The sequence below is a fragment of the Hyperolius riggenbachi genome, chromosome 1 (genome assembly GCF_040937935.1).
Source record: "Hyperolius riggenbachi isolate aHypRig1 chromosome 1, aHypRig1.pri, whole genome shotgun sequence".
NCBI lineage: Eukaryota > Metazoa > Chordata > Amphibia > Anura > Hyperoliidae > Hyperolius > Hyperolius riggenbachi.
Window position 1 is genome coordinate 664,870,052 of NC_090646.1, and position 16,997 is coordinate 664,887,048.

Sequence of the window (16,997 nt, forward strand, 5' to 3'; positions counted from 1 at the left end):
GGGGATCAGGGGGTAATGTAGCTGTATACAGATGTATACAGTATACAGGGGGGTAGTCTGGGATGGGGTCTGGGGGTGATCTAAAGGTAGGGGGGGGGATCAGGGGTGACTAGGAGGCAGTTAGGGACCTAAACTAAGGGGCAGCGTCGCTAGTTAGTGGCAGGTGGGGGGTGGGGGTTTTAGAGGGGTGCAAGGGTGCTGGGCAGGGGTCTGCTGGGGTGATCAGGGGGGGTAGGAAGGCTGGGGTGGGTGATCAGGGAGGCTGAGGGCAAAAAAAGCAGTGTAGCTGTGCACTTACAATATGCTTCCTCCTCGCTGGTGGTCTCTGCAACAATGAGACCACGAGGCGAGGAGGAAGCACGTATAAGGCACTTTGTTTACCTAACAAAGTGCCTTATACATTCTGATTGGCCCCATGCGCGGATTCCTCCGCTCGCCGGCTCTGCTAAGTGGCCGGCGAGCGGAGACAAAATGCCAGGCTTCCGATCCCGGGCGGAGGATCGCGTCACTGATGACGCGATCGCTCCGCCCATGCCCCTACAAGGACCGCCGCCATTTGTCTATACGGCGGTCCTTGCGGGGTGCACTTCCCGGCCGCCATTTGTCTATACGGCGGTCGGGAAGTAGTTAACATCTCCTGCAAATTTTGAGTTTCTAGCATTTAAGGTGGATTTGCTATTAACCATTAAAGTTGGCGGGTTTTTTAATGTGTATTTTTTTTCCTTTGAAACTTTAAAATCGATTTTCTCAAAAACTATAAGGTCTTTTTGAAAAATGTTTTTTTCCTCTTGTAGCCACTGGGGGCCCCTACAAGCTCTGGGGCCCTGGGGTAATTGCCTCCTTTGCCTCTATGGTAGCACCGGCTCTGACTGCAGGCAGTCCATAACTTTTTGTGTTCTACCATTATTTTACTGTATCACTTGTATTCAGCTCATAGCCAGTGAACAACTTCAGTTAGTTGCATTCACTGCCACTGGTCAGTCACTAAGTTTATTCAGTGACATTGTACTGTTGTATTAGTTTTCTGAAAAAATCAATAAAAGCCCCGTTATATTCAGTCTGTCCCCAGGCCTACACACTTTATACACCTTGAAATATTTGTCATCCAATATGTCTGGCAGGGACCGTGGGGGTGGCAGGAGAGAGAGTGCCATTGCCTCCGCCACTTATGGGACTGCTCCACGGCCAGGGAGAGGGCGCTCAGCTCTACGGGGTTGGGGTGCAGCAGAGCCTGGGCTGAGTCAGCCGACACCGGTGTCTCCCATTTTCAGCACCTTGGCTCGACGCCGTGTGGTTGTTCAGGAGTTTGACTCACAGGCTGTTACGGCTGCACTTAGCAGCAGACTGATAGACCACAATGTGCAGCAAAGACTGAGATGGAAACCAATGAATGTGAAATAAGAAACAGTTTATTGTTAATCAGTGCAATTATGTAAAAATTAGCAAAAGGTAAATTCCCACAGTGCAACCTACATAAGACACAGCACTCCTAACTATCTATCTATACAATAATATACAGAAATATTTACAGACCAGGCGGAACAGCAGACAAGGGCAAGTCAAATCAGAGTCAAGGCAGAGCAAGGAACATTAACCAGATCAGAACAGAGCTTCTCAGGTCAGGGAGCACAGAACACAGCAACAGGACAGCCAAACTGAACTGAGGTTCTGGCAAGGTTTTGAGGTAGGTGGAGGCCTTAAATGCAAATCCTGGCAGCTGATGTCATGATTAACAAATTTCCAAGATGGATTGCATGAGGGCCACCTGCTGGTGAATGTTGAAAGTGCTGCTGTCCAGATGCAGAGAGCCACCAGCAGGTAAACCAGGAAATTGCAGGCAAGAAACTTGTCAAAAACATGCTGCACAATGCCACCTGCTGGTGAAGATAGATATTAGCACAGTTCACAAATCTAGTGCCACCAGCAGGTGTAATCACACAGAGTCGGATTCCTAACACAGGTATTGATGGACATGACGATGGAGGAGCAGCCCATCATGAGTTTCTCACAGACCTCCACTGTGAGCAGCACTCCCAGCAGCAGCAGCCAACGCCCCACGCAAGTTGTGACATCCACCCCAGCAGCCAGTGGTCAGTAGCCCCTCCTGAATGAGAGCGTTGTGTCCCTCAGTCTGGTGTCTGGGCGAGAACTGATGGCTGCCATTGAGGAGATGATGGGGCCTGATGTGGAGGAGGAGGTTGGGCTCGGGCCAGCATCCCAAGTTTATGTTGAGGACAATGAGGGGTCTCTGTCTGGGGATGTTGGGACAGCAGAGGTGGTGGTGGTGGGGGTCAGGAGAAGAGTTGTATTACGATGGTGATGAGGATGATGATCAGGACCATCTGTATGTGCCTCAGACCCCAGAAAACATGTTGTATCTTGTGTTTAGGTACTAAAGTCTGTGCTCCCAATGCCAGGGTCCATGGATGGATACAATTTAGGAACAGAGGCGTCGCAATAGGGGTTGCAGAAGTAGCGACCACATCTGGGCCCTTGGGCCAGAGGAGCCCCCTTGGGCCCTTCCTCAACCAAAGTATTAGCTGTTTATTGGTCCTGTGCTGGTAATAATCACCTCTATAGATACTTTGAATAGTGGTAATCATTAACAAGCTGTTCCCCATCCCCTTCTTGCACCTCTAATACTGTGGATGACCTTGGCAGGTTTAGTTATGCTGTATCAAGTGTTACGTATAGACTACATGGGGGGCCCAATGTAAAACTCGCACCGGAGCCCATAGCTCCATAGCTACGCCACTGGATAGGGAAAAGATATTGTTCCACAAAGAAGTGTGTAAATCCCAGAGGTTTAAATGAACATATTACTTATAAATGTTTACTTTGATTCATTACAGGGATTAATAAAAGTGGGATATATACTGCGGGAATATTGGATGACCCCTACACTGTTTTTTGTAGGGTAGACGGTATAGTAGTCCCCTGTATAGGAATCATTTACATTGTTAATTGATGTATTGAATGTTTACTATGTTAAGTCACTTGGGTGGGACTTCCTGTGTGGGTTGTCCTATAAAAGGGATGTAGTTGTGGGTGGAGTTACACCAGAGGAAGGGTAAGGTGACCCGTAACATGTAGTGTGTCTTTGCTCAATAAACACAAACACAAGTTTGATGCCAGTGGAGTGCCTTTTTCTACCTTTTTGTATTGTACACATGTGCCGGAGTGGTGTACCTGCAGGAAGAGAGCACCGGCGATTGCTACCTGTTGAAGGTAAAGCAGTTAAAGGGGAACTGAAGAGAGAGGTATATGGAGGCTGTCATGTTTATTTCATTTTAGACAATACCAGTTGCCTGGCAGCCCTGCTGATCCTCTGCCTCTAATACTATTAGCCATAGCCCCTGAACAAGCATGCAGCAGATCAGGTGTTTCAGTGGTTCAGACTTATAAGTCTGATCTGACAAGACTAGCTGCATGCTTGTTTCTGGTTTTAATCAGATACTACTGCAGAGAAATAGACCAGCAGGGCTGCCAAGCAACTGGTATTGATTAAAAGGAAATAAACATGACAGCCTCCATATACCTCTCTCTTCAGTTCCCCTTTAACTGAGTTCCAAGGAGGCTATTGCATTGAAAAACCTTACAAAGCCCAGACCAATCAGCCCTAAAAAGGAATAATTTCTTCCTCACTCCAGATGGCAGTCAGATAGATCCCTGGATCAACTCTTCTGGGAATTACCTAATAATTAAAGCCATGGATGCCCTTCAATGCAAGGAAAGCATCCAAACCCTCTTTATGCAGATATAGCGTTTGCCATAACTACTTTCTGAGGTAAGATAGTCCAGATTTTAACCACTCTCACTCAAGGTGATACCTTAATAACTGTACAAGATTTCTCTGCAAGCTTTCAAAACGTTCAATTTCTTCTTCAGGCTTGATACAGAACTGGATCAGAGCTGTACAAAAGTGATGTAACAGAGCTGACGGCACTGTAATGAGGAACTGAATTTGTTTTTGTTTTTTTATTTAATTTACATTGGCTTTAAAAAAAAAGTATTGGTAGGCCTGGGGACAGCAAGAGACTAGTATGTGTGAGTTGTCAGGCAAATGTTTAGAGAGCTCATAGTTTACGCTGTGAACCTAACTATAAGCCCAAGTAACACCTGCTTTGTGATAAACTATGAGCCCGATAAATATCTGCCTGACATAAACATATAAATGTTCACACATCCCCGATCTCCTGCTGTCCCCTGCCCTAATAATGCATCTGTAATTTGATTACATGTACATCATTGTTTGATGCAGTCATTAGAGCTCGGCACCCTTTTTTACATTGTTTATTTCATGGCTGTGTCCTGTCAGGCTGGGAGACTTGCTGGCTGACTCCTTCACACTTCCCATTGTCTCATCTGTTGCTGCTCTCTGGCAATATGATTATTGTTTGTACCTACCTTAACCACTTGCCGACCGCCTTAAACCGATGGGCGGCAGCAAAGGCTGGGCCTAAACGACCGCAATACGCCCATCGGCGGCGGCAGGCGTGGTTATGCGGCGATCGCGTCATGTGTGACGCATGCTGCACCCGGCAACAGGCTCCGCCCACCCGCGACGTCAACTCGCTGACCGTTCGGAAGCGCCGGCAGGTTGATAAGCCTGCGATCGCTGCATAGTAAGCGTATAATATGCTTTGTAATGTATACAAAGCGTATTATACAGGCTGCCTCCTGCCCTGGTGATCCTAGTGTTCGAGGGACCACCAGGGTAGGCTGCAGCCCACCTAGTGCGCACCCAAACACACTGATCTTCCCCCCCTGCCCCCTGATCGCCCACAGCACCCCTCAGACCACCCCCTGATCACCCCCTCAGACACCTGTTTGCACCCAATCACCACCCTAATCACCCATCAATCACCCCCTGTCACTATCTGTCAATGCTATTTTTTAGATTCGGTCCTAATCTGCCCCCTGGGGGCTCCTGATCACCGCCCCACCCCTCAGATTCTCCCCAGACCCCCCCCCCCCCCCTGTGTACTGTATACATCTATCCTCCCCTATAATTACCCACTGATCACCTGTCAATCACCCCCTGTCACTGCTACCCATCAGATCAGACCCTAACCTGCCCCTTGCGGGCACCTGATCACCCACCCACACCCTCAGATCGCCCGCAGACCCGCGATCAGATCACCTCCCAAGCACATTGTTTACATCTGTTCTCTCCTCTAAACACCCACTAATCACCCATCAATCACCCCCCTGTCACTGCTACCCATCAGATCAGACCCTCATCTGCCCCTTGTGGGCACCCAATCACCCGCCCACACCCTCAGATTGCCCTCAGACCCACCCTGGTCACCTCCCCAGTGCATTGCTTGCATCTATTCCCCCTTCTAATCACACCCTGAGACACCCATCAATCACCTCCTGTCATCACCTGTCACCCCCTAGCACACCTACCCATCAGATCAGGCCCTAATTTGCCCAATGTGGGCTCCTGATCGCTCGTCCAAACGCTCAGATCCCCCTCAGACCCCCTTCCGATCACCTCCCCAGTGCATTGATTGCATCTATTCCCCCCTCTAATCACACCCTGAGACACCCATCAATCACCTCCTGTCACCATCTGTCACCCCCTAGCACACCTACCCATCAGATCAGGCCCTAATTTGCCCCGAGTGGGCTCTTGATCACTCGGCCAAAGCCTCACCCACCCCACCGGAGTGACAGAATTTTTTTCTACGACTTAATTGTGGCTGAGACCAACAGTTATGCCACACAATACGCAACCGCCAATCCAAGAAGCTACCATGCACAGCCTTTTCGGTGGAAACCACTTCAAGTTTCCGAACGTAACATTTTTTGGGGCCTTCACTTTAACATGGGTCTAGTCAAAAAGAATGTATTGCAGTCTCATTGGTCTACGCACCCAATACATCACATGCCCATGTTCTCTGCTGCCATGTCCAGGTCACGATTTGAGAACTTCCTGCGCTTCCTGCACTTCAGTGCCAATACAACCTGTCATCTAAGAGGTCACCCTGCTTATGACCGGTTCCAAAAAATTTGGCCACTCATAGACCACCTGTCATCAAAATTTGCAGATGCTTACACCCCTGAACAGTCATTTTGAGGCATTTGGTTTCCAGACTACACCTCACGGTTTTGGGCCCCTAGGCTGCAAAAAAGTGTCACAGATGTGGTATCGCCGTACTCAGGAGAAATAGTAAAATGTGTTTGGGGTGTATTTTTACACATACCCATGCTGGGTGGGAGAAATATCTCTGTAAATGAGATTTTTTTACACACAATTGTCCATTTACAGAGATATTTCTCCCACCCAGCATGGGTATGTGTAAAAATACACCCCAAAACACATACTACTCCTGAGTACGGTGATACCACATGTGTGACACTTTTTTGCAGCCTAGGTCCGCTAAGGGGCCCAAAGTCCTATGAGTACCTTTAGGATTTCACAGGTCATTTTGAGGCATTTGATTTCTAGACTACTCTCGGTTTAGGGCCCTTAAAATGCCAGGGCAGTATAGGAACCCCACAAGTGACCCCATTTTAGAAAAAAAGACACCCCAAGATATTTTGTTAGGTGTATGATGAGTTCATAGAAGATTTTATTTTTTGTCACAAGTTAGTGGAAAATTACACTTTGTGAAAAAAACAATAAAAATCAATTTCCGCTAACTTGTGACAAGAAATAAAATCTTCTATGAAATCACCATACAACGGAATACCCTGGGGTGTCTTCTTTCTAAAATGGGGTCACTTGTGGGGTTCCTATACTGCCCTGGCATTTTAGGGGCCCTAAACCGAGAGTAGTCTAGAAATCAAATGCCTCAAAATGACCTGTGAAATCCTAAAGGTACTCATAGGACTTTGGGCCCCTTAGCGGACCTAGGCTGCAAAAAAGTGTCACACATGTGGTATCACCGTACTCAGGAGTAGTATAATGTGTTTTGGGGTGTATTTTTACACATACCCATGCTGGGTGGGAGAAATATCTCTGTAAATGGACAATTGTGTGTAAAAAAATCTCATTTACAGAGATATTTCTCCCACCCAGCATGGGTATGTGTAAAAATACACCCCAAACACATTTTACTATTTCTCCTGAGTACGGCGATACCACATCTGTGACACTTTTTTGCAGCCTAGGTGCACTAAGGGGTCCAAAGTCCTATGAGCACCTTTAGGCTTTACAGGGGTGCTTTAGCACCCCCCAAAATGCCAGGACAGTAAACACACCCCACAAATGACCCCATTTTGGAATGTAGACACTTCAAGGTATTCAGAGAGGGCTATGGTGAGTCCGTGGCAGATTTCATTTTTTTTCTTGTCACAAGTTAGCAGAAATGGAACCTTTTTTTCTTTTTTGTCACAAAGTATCATTTTCCGCTAACTTGTGACAAAAAATAAAATTTTCTATGAAAGCACCACACCTCTCAGTGAATACTTTGGGATGTCTTCTTTCCAAAATGGGGTCATTTGGGGGGGGGGATTTATACTATCCTGGGATTGTAGCACCTCATGAAACATGACAGGTGGTCAGAAAAGTCATAGATGCTTCAAAATGGGAAAATTCACTTTTTGCACCATAGTTTGTAAACGCTATAACTTTTACCCAAACCAATAAATATACACTTATTGGATTTTTTTTAATCAAAGACATGTAGCACAATAAATTTGGACAAAAATGTATATAGAAATTTTACTTTATTTGAAAAATGTCAGCACAGAAAGTTAAAAAAATCATTTTTTTTTTTTTACAAAATTCAAGTCATGATGAATATAATAAAAACTAAAAATTGCAGCAGCAATCAAATAGCACCAAAAGAAAGCTGTATTAGTGACAAGAAAAGGAGGGAAAATTAATTTAGGTGGTAGGTTGTATGACCGAGCAATAAACCGTGAAAGCTGCAGTGGTCTGAATGGAAAAAAAGGCTCTGGTCCTTAAAGCCAGTGGGTACCACTTAAAAAATAAAAAAGTCAGATACTCACCTAAGGAGAGGGAAGGCTCGGTCCTAATGAGCCTTCCCTCTCCTCTCCCAGTGCCCTCGGTGCTGCACTGGCTCCCCCGTTCGCGTCCGCCGCCGCAGGGACTTCGGAGGTCTTCGGGAGCACTCGGGCTTCCGAAGACAGGCAGCTCCATACTACGCACGCGCGAGTGCGTCATAGAGGGCGTAGTATGGAGCGGCCTGTCTTCGGGAGCCCGAGTGCTCCTGAAAGCTCCCTTCGGCTGCGGAAGTGGCAGTATTTGACCGAACTGGTCGAATACTGCCACGGGGGATCCTGCGCGGGACCGGGCACCGGGAGAGGAGAGGGAAGGCTCATTAGGACCAAGCCTTCCCTCTCCTTAGGTGAGTATCTGACTTTTTTATTTTTTAAATAGTAAACATTCACTTTAAAGGGAACCTTAACTGAGAGGGATATGGATGTTTCCTTTTAAACAATACCAGTTGCTGGACAGTCCTACTAATCTCTTTGGCCTGAAACAAGCATGCAGCTAATCCAGTCTGACTTCAGTCAGAGCACCTGATCTGCATGCTTGTTGAGGGGCTGTGGCTAAAAGTATTGGAGACACAGGATCAGCAGAAGAGTCAGGGAACTGGTATTATTTTAAAAGGAAAAATCCACATCCTTCTTAGTGGTCCTTATGTGGTTAAAGGTAGCCATACATCTAGCGATGATGGGCAGATTAGACCAAGAGAAAAATCTCTCTAAATGAAATAAGAGAGAGATCTGTCAGCTGCCCATACACCACAAACGATTCCCGATCAATTTCATGCTGAAATAGATCTGGAATCGGCCTTGTGACGCCGCATCAGACCTCCGCACCGCCCTGACGCTTTCCCCCTGGTAAGTGCCCCTCCCCCCCCCCCCCGCCCGGTGCCCAGTGCAAGGTATACATTATATGTCTGGGACCTCCCCTTGTCCCTGCTGGCTCCAGGTGCATTCTATTCTTCATACATGCGTGCCACATGGTTGCCTAGTAACATGGCCGTGTAACGTTATATGCGCACCCTTACTAGGAAATCACATGGTGTGTGTGTATGTAGAGCAAAATGCGCTGGAGCAGCGGAAGACAAGACACTGGGCACCGGTGGGGGGGACACTTAACATTAGAGGGGACAGCGCTGGGGGTTTTGTCACACATCCCAAAATTGCACACCGTTACTGCTGCGCACCCGATTGAGCAAGTCGGCACAATATCTTGTAGCATGTGCGATCTGCAATGCAACCAATTTTGTCCCGAAATTGGTAGCATTGTCAGTTGAGCATGCACTTGGCAGTAACGATTTTCATCTGATTTGATCATAATAATTGAATTAGAAAGTGGATCGGCTGCCAAGTCGCCTGATGTATGGCTACCTTTATTGTCAAATGCTCTCAGGGCTCAATAGATCTAAACACTGATGAGGTTTTTTAATTTCAATGGATATTGGATATAGACCGAATGGATATTATGCCTAAACTGTTATTTGTTATGCCGGCTATACCGGTCTGGCCCTCCACAACATTCCTGTCAGGTATACAATCCTGCTTTATATGGGACAATATAGATGACCATACATCTATTGACTTGGTTGCCAATCGACCATCTGATTCGATTTTTTTATTAAATCAGTACAATCAACGATGCAACCTACCTCGGGTCAAAATTTGTTACATGTATTGATCAGACATGCTGCAAGATGTCGGGCTATAATGACATGCAATATTGGGATGAGCAACTAAAGCGATTAAATTCCCCCGGTGCTGCCCCCCAATGTAAAATGTGCCCGCCCTGTGCAGTGTACTTCACCTGTCCATGTCTACTGCTGGTTCCGCCCACAATCCTCATGCACGCGTCCTTTGTGGTTACTGGGGTAACGTAGGTGCATGTGTAACGTCACACACGCTCCCACATATACATTGGCGGAGCCAGCGGTGGACACGGACAGGTGAAGTACACTGCACAGGGCGGGCACATTTTTTTGCCCAGGGGGCAGCGAGGTGGCATCACAAGGCCGATTTCCGAGTGATCTCATGAAATTGATTGGAGTTGGCCTGAGGTGTATAGGCAGCCAACAAATCTCTCTATAAACACATTCGATCAGACAGAGATCTGTCTCTTAGTCGATCTGCCCATACATCATCTGTTGTATGGGCACCGTAAGCGTCATTGCATTTATTAAAAGCTCCTCTATCCCCCCCCCCCCCAAGGAGGGAGGTGGTATGGGCCTGCCCGATCTCAGATGTATTTCTATGCTGTCAACCTGACACAGGTCCTAGACTGGTATCAGAGCAGGCCGGCTAAACAGTGGGGATCGATGGATGCAGTATTGTCTAAACTTAGGGCATTGCTTTGGGTAGCAAAGCCTGATTGACCTCAAACTGATGAGATGTCCTTTTGGCCCCCATGTGATAGGAGTATACAAAAGACTCACTTTCTCCTTATACTTTCTTCATGTTTTCCTGCATTTTTAACAATACGTTCTGTTTTCATGTAACACAGCCAGACACAGAACATTTATATTGCGCTTTTCTCCTGGTGGAATTAAAGTGCCAGAGCTGTAGCCACCAGGCGCTCTATAGGCAGTAGCAGTGTTAGAGAGTCTTGCCCAAGCTCTCCTACTGAATAGGCGCTGCCTTACTGAGCAGGAAGAGCCAAGATTTAAACCCTGGCCTCAAAATTCTAAGAATAATTTTGGCAGTACTTTCTCAACTTCTTTTTGGTAATTTTTCAATTAGAGAGTGCTGATAAGTTATTTCAAACAGAAGATGAAAAATGTTCTCCTAGGAGGAAACTCAGGACTGGACAAGTGGATTGGATCGGCTCATTGTGCCAGATTGCTGAATAAGCCTACAGAGTCATATAAGTCATACAAGTCTCTGTATGTTATATCACTTCTGTACAGATCTGACCCAGTTCTGTATCTCAAACACTGGTCCACATGACAGCCCAGGGGCCCCAGGTCTCTCTCACTCACTGGGGCCCCCAAACCACCATGCGACGCCTAGAGGGAAGTGCGGGCAAGCCCTGGACCTCTCACCTCCAGGGAACTCACCCCACCACCTCTAAACTGAATGCCAACTGCAACAAACACAATTGCTAACTTCCAGTCAGAGCAATATCCTGCCTCTATCTGGCCAGCAGACGCTTGTCAGCCAATCAGGTGCACTGTCATACACCCTTTGCCTGCTGTACCATACCTAGCAGGAATTACATATATTAGCATTCAGGTGGGAGGCTTCGGTTGGACGCAATCGTGAATTGCGTCGTTTAACAGGGACGCCCCGTGTAGGCACATCTCCCACACGGTCCCCTCCCTAACCACTCACCTGTCAACCGCATCCTAGAAGCTGCAAAAAATAAATTTAAAATCACAAACACTGGTCCACATGACAGCCCAGGGGCCCCAGGTCTCTCTCACTCACTGGGGCCCCCAAACCACCATGCGACACCTAGAGGGAAGTGCGGGCAAGCCCTGGACCTCTCACCTCCAGGGAACTCACCCCACCACCTCTAAACTGAATGCCAACTGCAACAAACACAATTGCTAACTTCCAGTCAGAGCAATATCCTGCCTCTATCTGGCCAGCAGACGCTAGTCAGCCAATCAGGTGCACTGTCATACACCCTTTGCCTGCTGTACCATACCTAGCAGGAATTACATAGATTAGCATTCAGGTGGGAGGCTTCGGTTGGACGCAATCGTGAATTGCGTCGTTTAACAGGGACGCCCCGTGTAGGCACATCTCCCACACGGTCCCCTCCCTAACCACTCACCTGTCAACCGCATCCTAGAAGCTGCACTTCCCTCTAGGTGTCGCATGGTGGTTTGGGGGCCCCAGTGAGTGAGAGAGACCTGGGGCCCCTGGGCTGTCATGTGGACCAGTGTTTGTGATTTTAAATTTATTTTTTGCAGCTTCTAGGATGCGGTTGACAGGTGAGTGGTTAGGGAGGGGACCGTGTGGGAGATGTGCCTACACGGGGCGTCCCTGTTAAACGACGCAATTCACGATTGCGTCCAACCGAAGCCTCCCACCTGAATGCTAATCTATGTAATTCCTGCTAGGTATGGTACAGCAGGCAAAGGGTGTATGACAGTGCACCTGATTGGCTGACTAGCGTCTGCTGGCCAGATAGAGGCAGGATATTGCTCTGACTGGAAGTTAGCAATTGTGTTTGTTGCAGTTGGCATTCAGTTTAGAGGTGGTGGGGTGAGTTCCCTGGAGGTGAGAGGTCCAGGGCTTGCCCGCACTTCCCTCTAGGTGTCGCATGGTGGTTTGGGGGCCCCAGTGAGTGAGAGACACCTGGGGCCCCTGGGCTGTCATGTGGACCAGTGTTTGTGATTTTAAATTTATTTTTTGCAGCTTCTAGGATGCGGTTGACAGGTGAGTGGTTAGGGAGGGGACCGTGTGGGAGATGTGCCTACACGGGGCGTCCCTGTTAAACGACGCAATTCACGATTGCGTCCAACCGAAGCCTCCCACCTGAATGCTAATCTATGTAATTCCTGCTAGGTATGGTACAGCAGGCAAAGGGTGTATGACAGTGCACCTGATTGGCTGACTAGCGTCTGCTGGCCAGATAGAGGCAGGATATTGCTCTGACTGGAAGTTAGCAATTGTGTTTGTTCCAGTTCTGTATCTGCCTGAAGAAGAAGCGTCATGTTTCCACAGCTTGCAAAGGAATCTGGTACACTTAAAGCAGTGATCGAGTCTTGCATGAACGCGGGTGGACGAAGTCCACCTACTTTTTTTAGAGGGTGGACGTCGTCCACCGTAGCAGGACACAGCACGGTTCATTGGGCGTGGGGGGGCGCTCCATTAGCTCAGCGCCAGCAGCTATCCACCTGTATTATTGTCCCTCCCTGCCTTGGCTTATCCATTGTCGCTGCATGCCCGGCGTCCACAGCGTGGTGATATGCACGCCCATCCTCTGGCGAAGAGGAATGGATCATCCTATTAGCCCTGCCTATACAGGAAGTACTTCCTGTATACACGTGGCTATTAGGAGGATCTGCTCTCCTCTCCGTCTGCGGGTGGGCGTGCTTATCACCACACTATGGTTTGTGGGCATGCAGCAACAATGGATAAGCCAAGGCAGGGAAGGACAATAATACAGGTGGATAGCCGCCGACTCTAGGAGCTAATATAGCGGCGGCCAGGGAGGAAGGGGGTGGGTGGGCTATCTGAACTGGGGAAACCTACCGGGACCTGGCTAACCTATACTGGTGACACCTACCTGGCTAATGCTAACCTACACTGGGGGCAACTATAGTGGCTACCTATACTGGAGACACTTACCTGGATAACCTATACTGGGGGAAACTACCTGGGCCTGGCTAACCAATACTGGTGACACCTACCTGGCTAAAGCTAACCTACACTGGGGGCAACTGTAGTGGCTACCTATACTGGAGACACTTACCTGACTAACCTACACTGGGGGCAACTATACTAGCTACCAATACTGGGGCAACTATACTAGCTACCTTTACTGTGGCAACTATACTACCTATGCTTGGCTATCTATACTGAGGGCACCTACACCTGACTTCCTATACTGGGGGAACCTATATTTGGCTACCTATATTGAGGGCACCTATACCTGGCTACCTACCTATACTGAGTCTGAGGGCATTTTTTGGGGAGGGACGCACCGTGGCTATAATGCACAAAGCAAATTATCGGTTGGGGGGGGGGGGTGGAAGGGTGTTCAGGGTTGGGGTGAGTCCACTCACTTCTTTTCCCAGGACTAGACCCCTGACTTAAAGAGACTCTGAAGTCTCAAAAAAACCCCGTCTTTTTATTTAAGAAATATGTTTAATACTTTAGCCCTAACTAAACCGCCGCATCCCCACCATCTAAATACCCCCTAACTCCCTGGGGGGCAATTCGGGCAGCGCTTCCCTGTGAGGCAGGGCTATGAGCCGCAGCTCTGCCTCTCAGCACCTCTGTCAGCCCGGATCGCCGCCTCTCCCCGCCCCTCTCAGTCTTCCTTTGCTGAGAGGGGAGGGGGAGAGGCGGAGATCTGCCGTTGATAGACGCGTGTGAGGCAGGGCTGCAGCTCATAGCTCTGCCTCACACGGAAGACTAGAGGGCAGCAAAATCTACGACCAAGAAAGTCATGGATTTTGCAGGGGAGAGGGAGGAGGAGTTAGGGGGTATTTAGATAGTTTATAGCTGCGGGAATGCGGCGGTTTAGTTAGGGCTAAAGTATTAAACATATTTGTTCAATAAAAAGCCATTTTTTTGAGACTTCAGTGTCTCTATAAGTCACTAAAGGTATCACCTGAACAAGTTTCTTTTGCTATGAGCTTTATCTATGGCAGCACTTTTCACTTTACAATCACAATGGCTAAAATCTAAGAAATAAGGCATCTGATTCATCTTTTGTCTTTTTTTCCCATTTAAAATAAATATAAAATAATTCTTGACAAAAAATAATATATACAGTACAGACCAAAAGTTTGGACACACCTTCTCATTCAAAGAGTTTTCTTTATTTTCATGACTATGAACATTGTAGATTGTAGATACACTGAAGTCATCCAAACTATGAATTAACACATGTGGAAGTATAGTACATAACCAAAAAGTGTGAAACAACTGAAAATATGTCATGTTCTAGGTTCTTCAAAGTAGCCACCTTTTGCTCTGATTACTGCATTGCACACTCTTGGCATTCTCTTGATGAGCTTCAAGAGGTAGTCACCTGAAATGGTTTTCACTTCGCAGGTGTGCCCTGTCAGGTTTAACAAGTGGGATTTCTTGCCTTATAAATTGGGTTGGGACCATCAGTTGCGTTGCAGATAAGTCAGGTGGATACACAACTGATAGTAGTACTAAATAGACTGTTATTTGTATATTTGTATTATGGCAAGAAAAAAGCAGCTAAGTAAAGAAAAACGAGTGGCCATCATTACCATAGGAAATGAAGGTCAGTCAGTCAGAAAAATTGGGAAAACTTTGAAAGTGTCCCCGAGTGCAGTCTCAAAAACCATCAAATGCTACAAAGAAACTGCCTCGCATGCGGACCGCCCCCGGAAAGGAAGACCAAGAGTTACCTCTGCTGCGGAGGATAAGTTCATCCGAGTCACCAGCCTCAGAAATTGCAGGTTAACAGCAGCTCAGATTAGAGACCAGGTCAATGCCACACAGAGTTCTAGCAGCAGACACATCTCTAGAACAGATGTTAAGAGGAGACTGTGTGAATCAGGCCTTCATGGAAGAATATCTGATAGGAAACCACTGCTAAGGACAGGCAACAAGCAGAAGAGACTGGTTTGGGCTAAAGAACACAAGGAATGGACATTACACCAGTGGAAATATGTGCTTTGGTCTGATGAGTCCAAATTTGAGATATTTGGTTCCAACCACTGTGTCTTTGTGTGACACAGAAAAGGTGAACGGATGGACTCTACATGCCTGGTTCCCACCATGAAGCATGGAGGAGGTGCTGTGATGGTGTGGGGGTGCTTTGCTGGTGACACGGTTGGGGATTTATTCAAAATTTATGGCATACTAAACCAGCATGGCTACCACAGCATCTTGCAGCGGCATGCTATTACATCCGGTTTGTGTTTAGTTGGACCATCATTTATTTTTCAACAGGACAATGACCCCAAACACACCTCCAGGCTGTGCAAGGGCTATTTGACCAGGAAGGAGAGTGATGGGGTGCTGCGCCAGATGACCTGGCCTCCACAGTCACCAGACCTGAACCCAATGGTTTGGGGTGAGCTGGACCGCAGAGTGAAGGCAAAAGGGCCAACAAGTGCTAAGCATCTCTGGGAACTCCTTCAAGACTGTTGGAAGAGCATTTTAGGTGACTACCTCTTGAAGCTCATCAAGAGAATGCCAAGAGTGTGCAAAGCAGTAATCAGAGCAAAAGGTGGCTACTTTGAAAAAACCTACAACATGACATATTTTCAGTTGTTTCATACTTTTTGGTTATGTACTATACTTCCACATGTGTTAATTCATAGTTTGGATGCCTTCAGTGTGAATCTACAATGTTCATAGTCATGAAAATAAAGAAAGCTCTTTGAATGAGAAGATGTGTCCAAACTTTTGGTCTGTACTGTATATATTTACCAAGGGATAAGTAGCACAAACCAAATGATATGCAATACTATGCAAAGCATGCACGCGGCACTGGAGAACCCCAATCTCCATAAGAAATATATAAATACAGAGGGGCTACAGCACACAACAGTGAAACAGTGACAGGGGCTCTTGGTCACGCCTTAATGGGCTTAAGCTCACCAACTGCGCTAAAGTAGAGAAAAAGTTTAAATACCAGGATATAACAGGATACAAGGCCGTTTCTAAATGTTTTCAAGTTCCAGTGGCTACAGTGAAAAGTACACCTGTGCTAGCCAGGAGGATAGGGGGAGAGGTGAAAAAAAATCCAAGGATCACCATCAAGGCCATCCTGGTGAATCTGGGCTCTGCTGCGCACTGCTGGGTTCCATAGATGCAGATCAAGGAAGACTCCATTTATCCAGATAAGGCACACAAAAGCTTGCTTGGCCTTTGCAAATACTCCTCTGGAGAAAGAAGAACACTTCTGGTTGTGAGGAAACGCGGAAAAGCCGCCGTCTCTCGAGGTGAGGCGGCTGTTTCCGCGTCCAGCATGGCGTCACAACGCGGAAAAAACGCTGCATGCCGCATGGGCAGTGCGGCGGAATCCGCATTGGTAACGGCGGAATCCACATCAGAGGCGACCCCAGCATTAGATACATTGCAAAACAGTACTGGTGTGGCTGGGACTGATAGTCCACCAAGATTCAGACTTACACGCGCGCGAGCACTGAGGCAGAATTTAAATAGCAGTTAGAAGGGTGTCGGCTGACCAGCTGGGTCAGCTGACAAATTCCACTGCTCCCATTGGACCAGCAATTAGGGAGGTCCTGGAAAGGTCCTAGAGTATATATACTGCTGGTTGTTCACTTGCTCCTTGTCTGGCGTTGCGTTCACATATGTGGGAGCACCCAGATCCGTAGTTAGATCCGTTAGTGTGCCGGGACCAGCTGGAG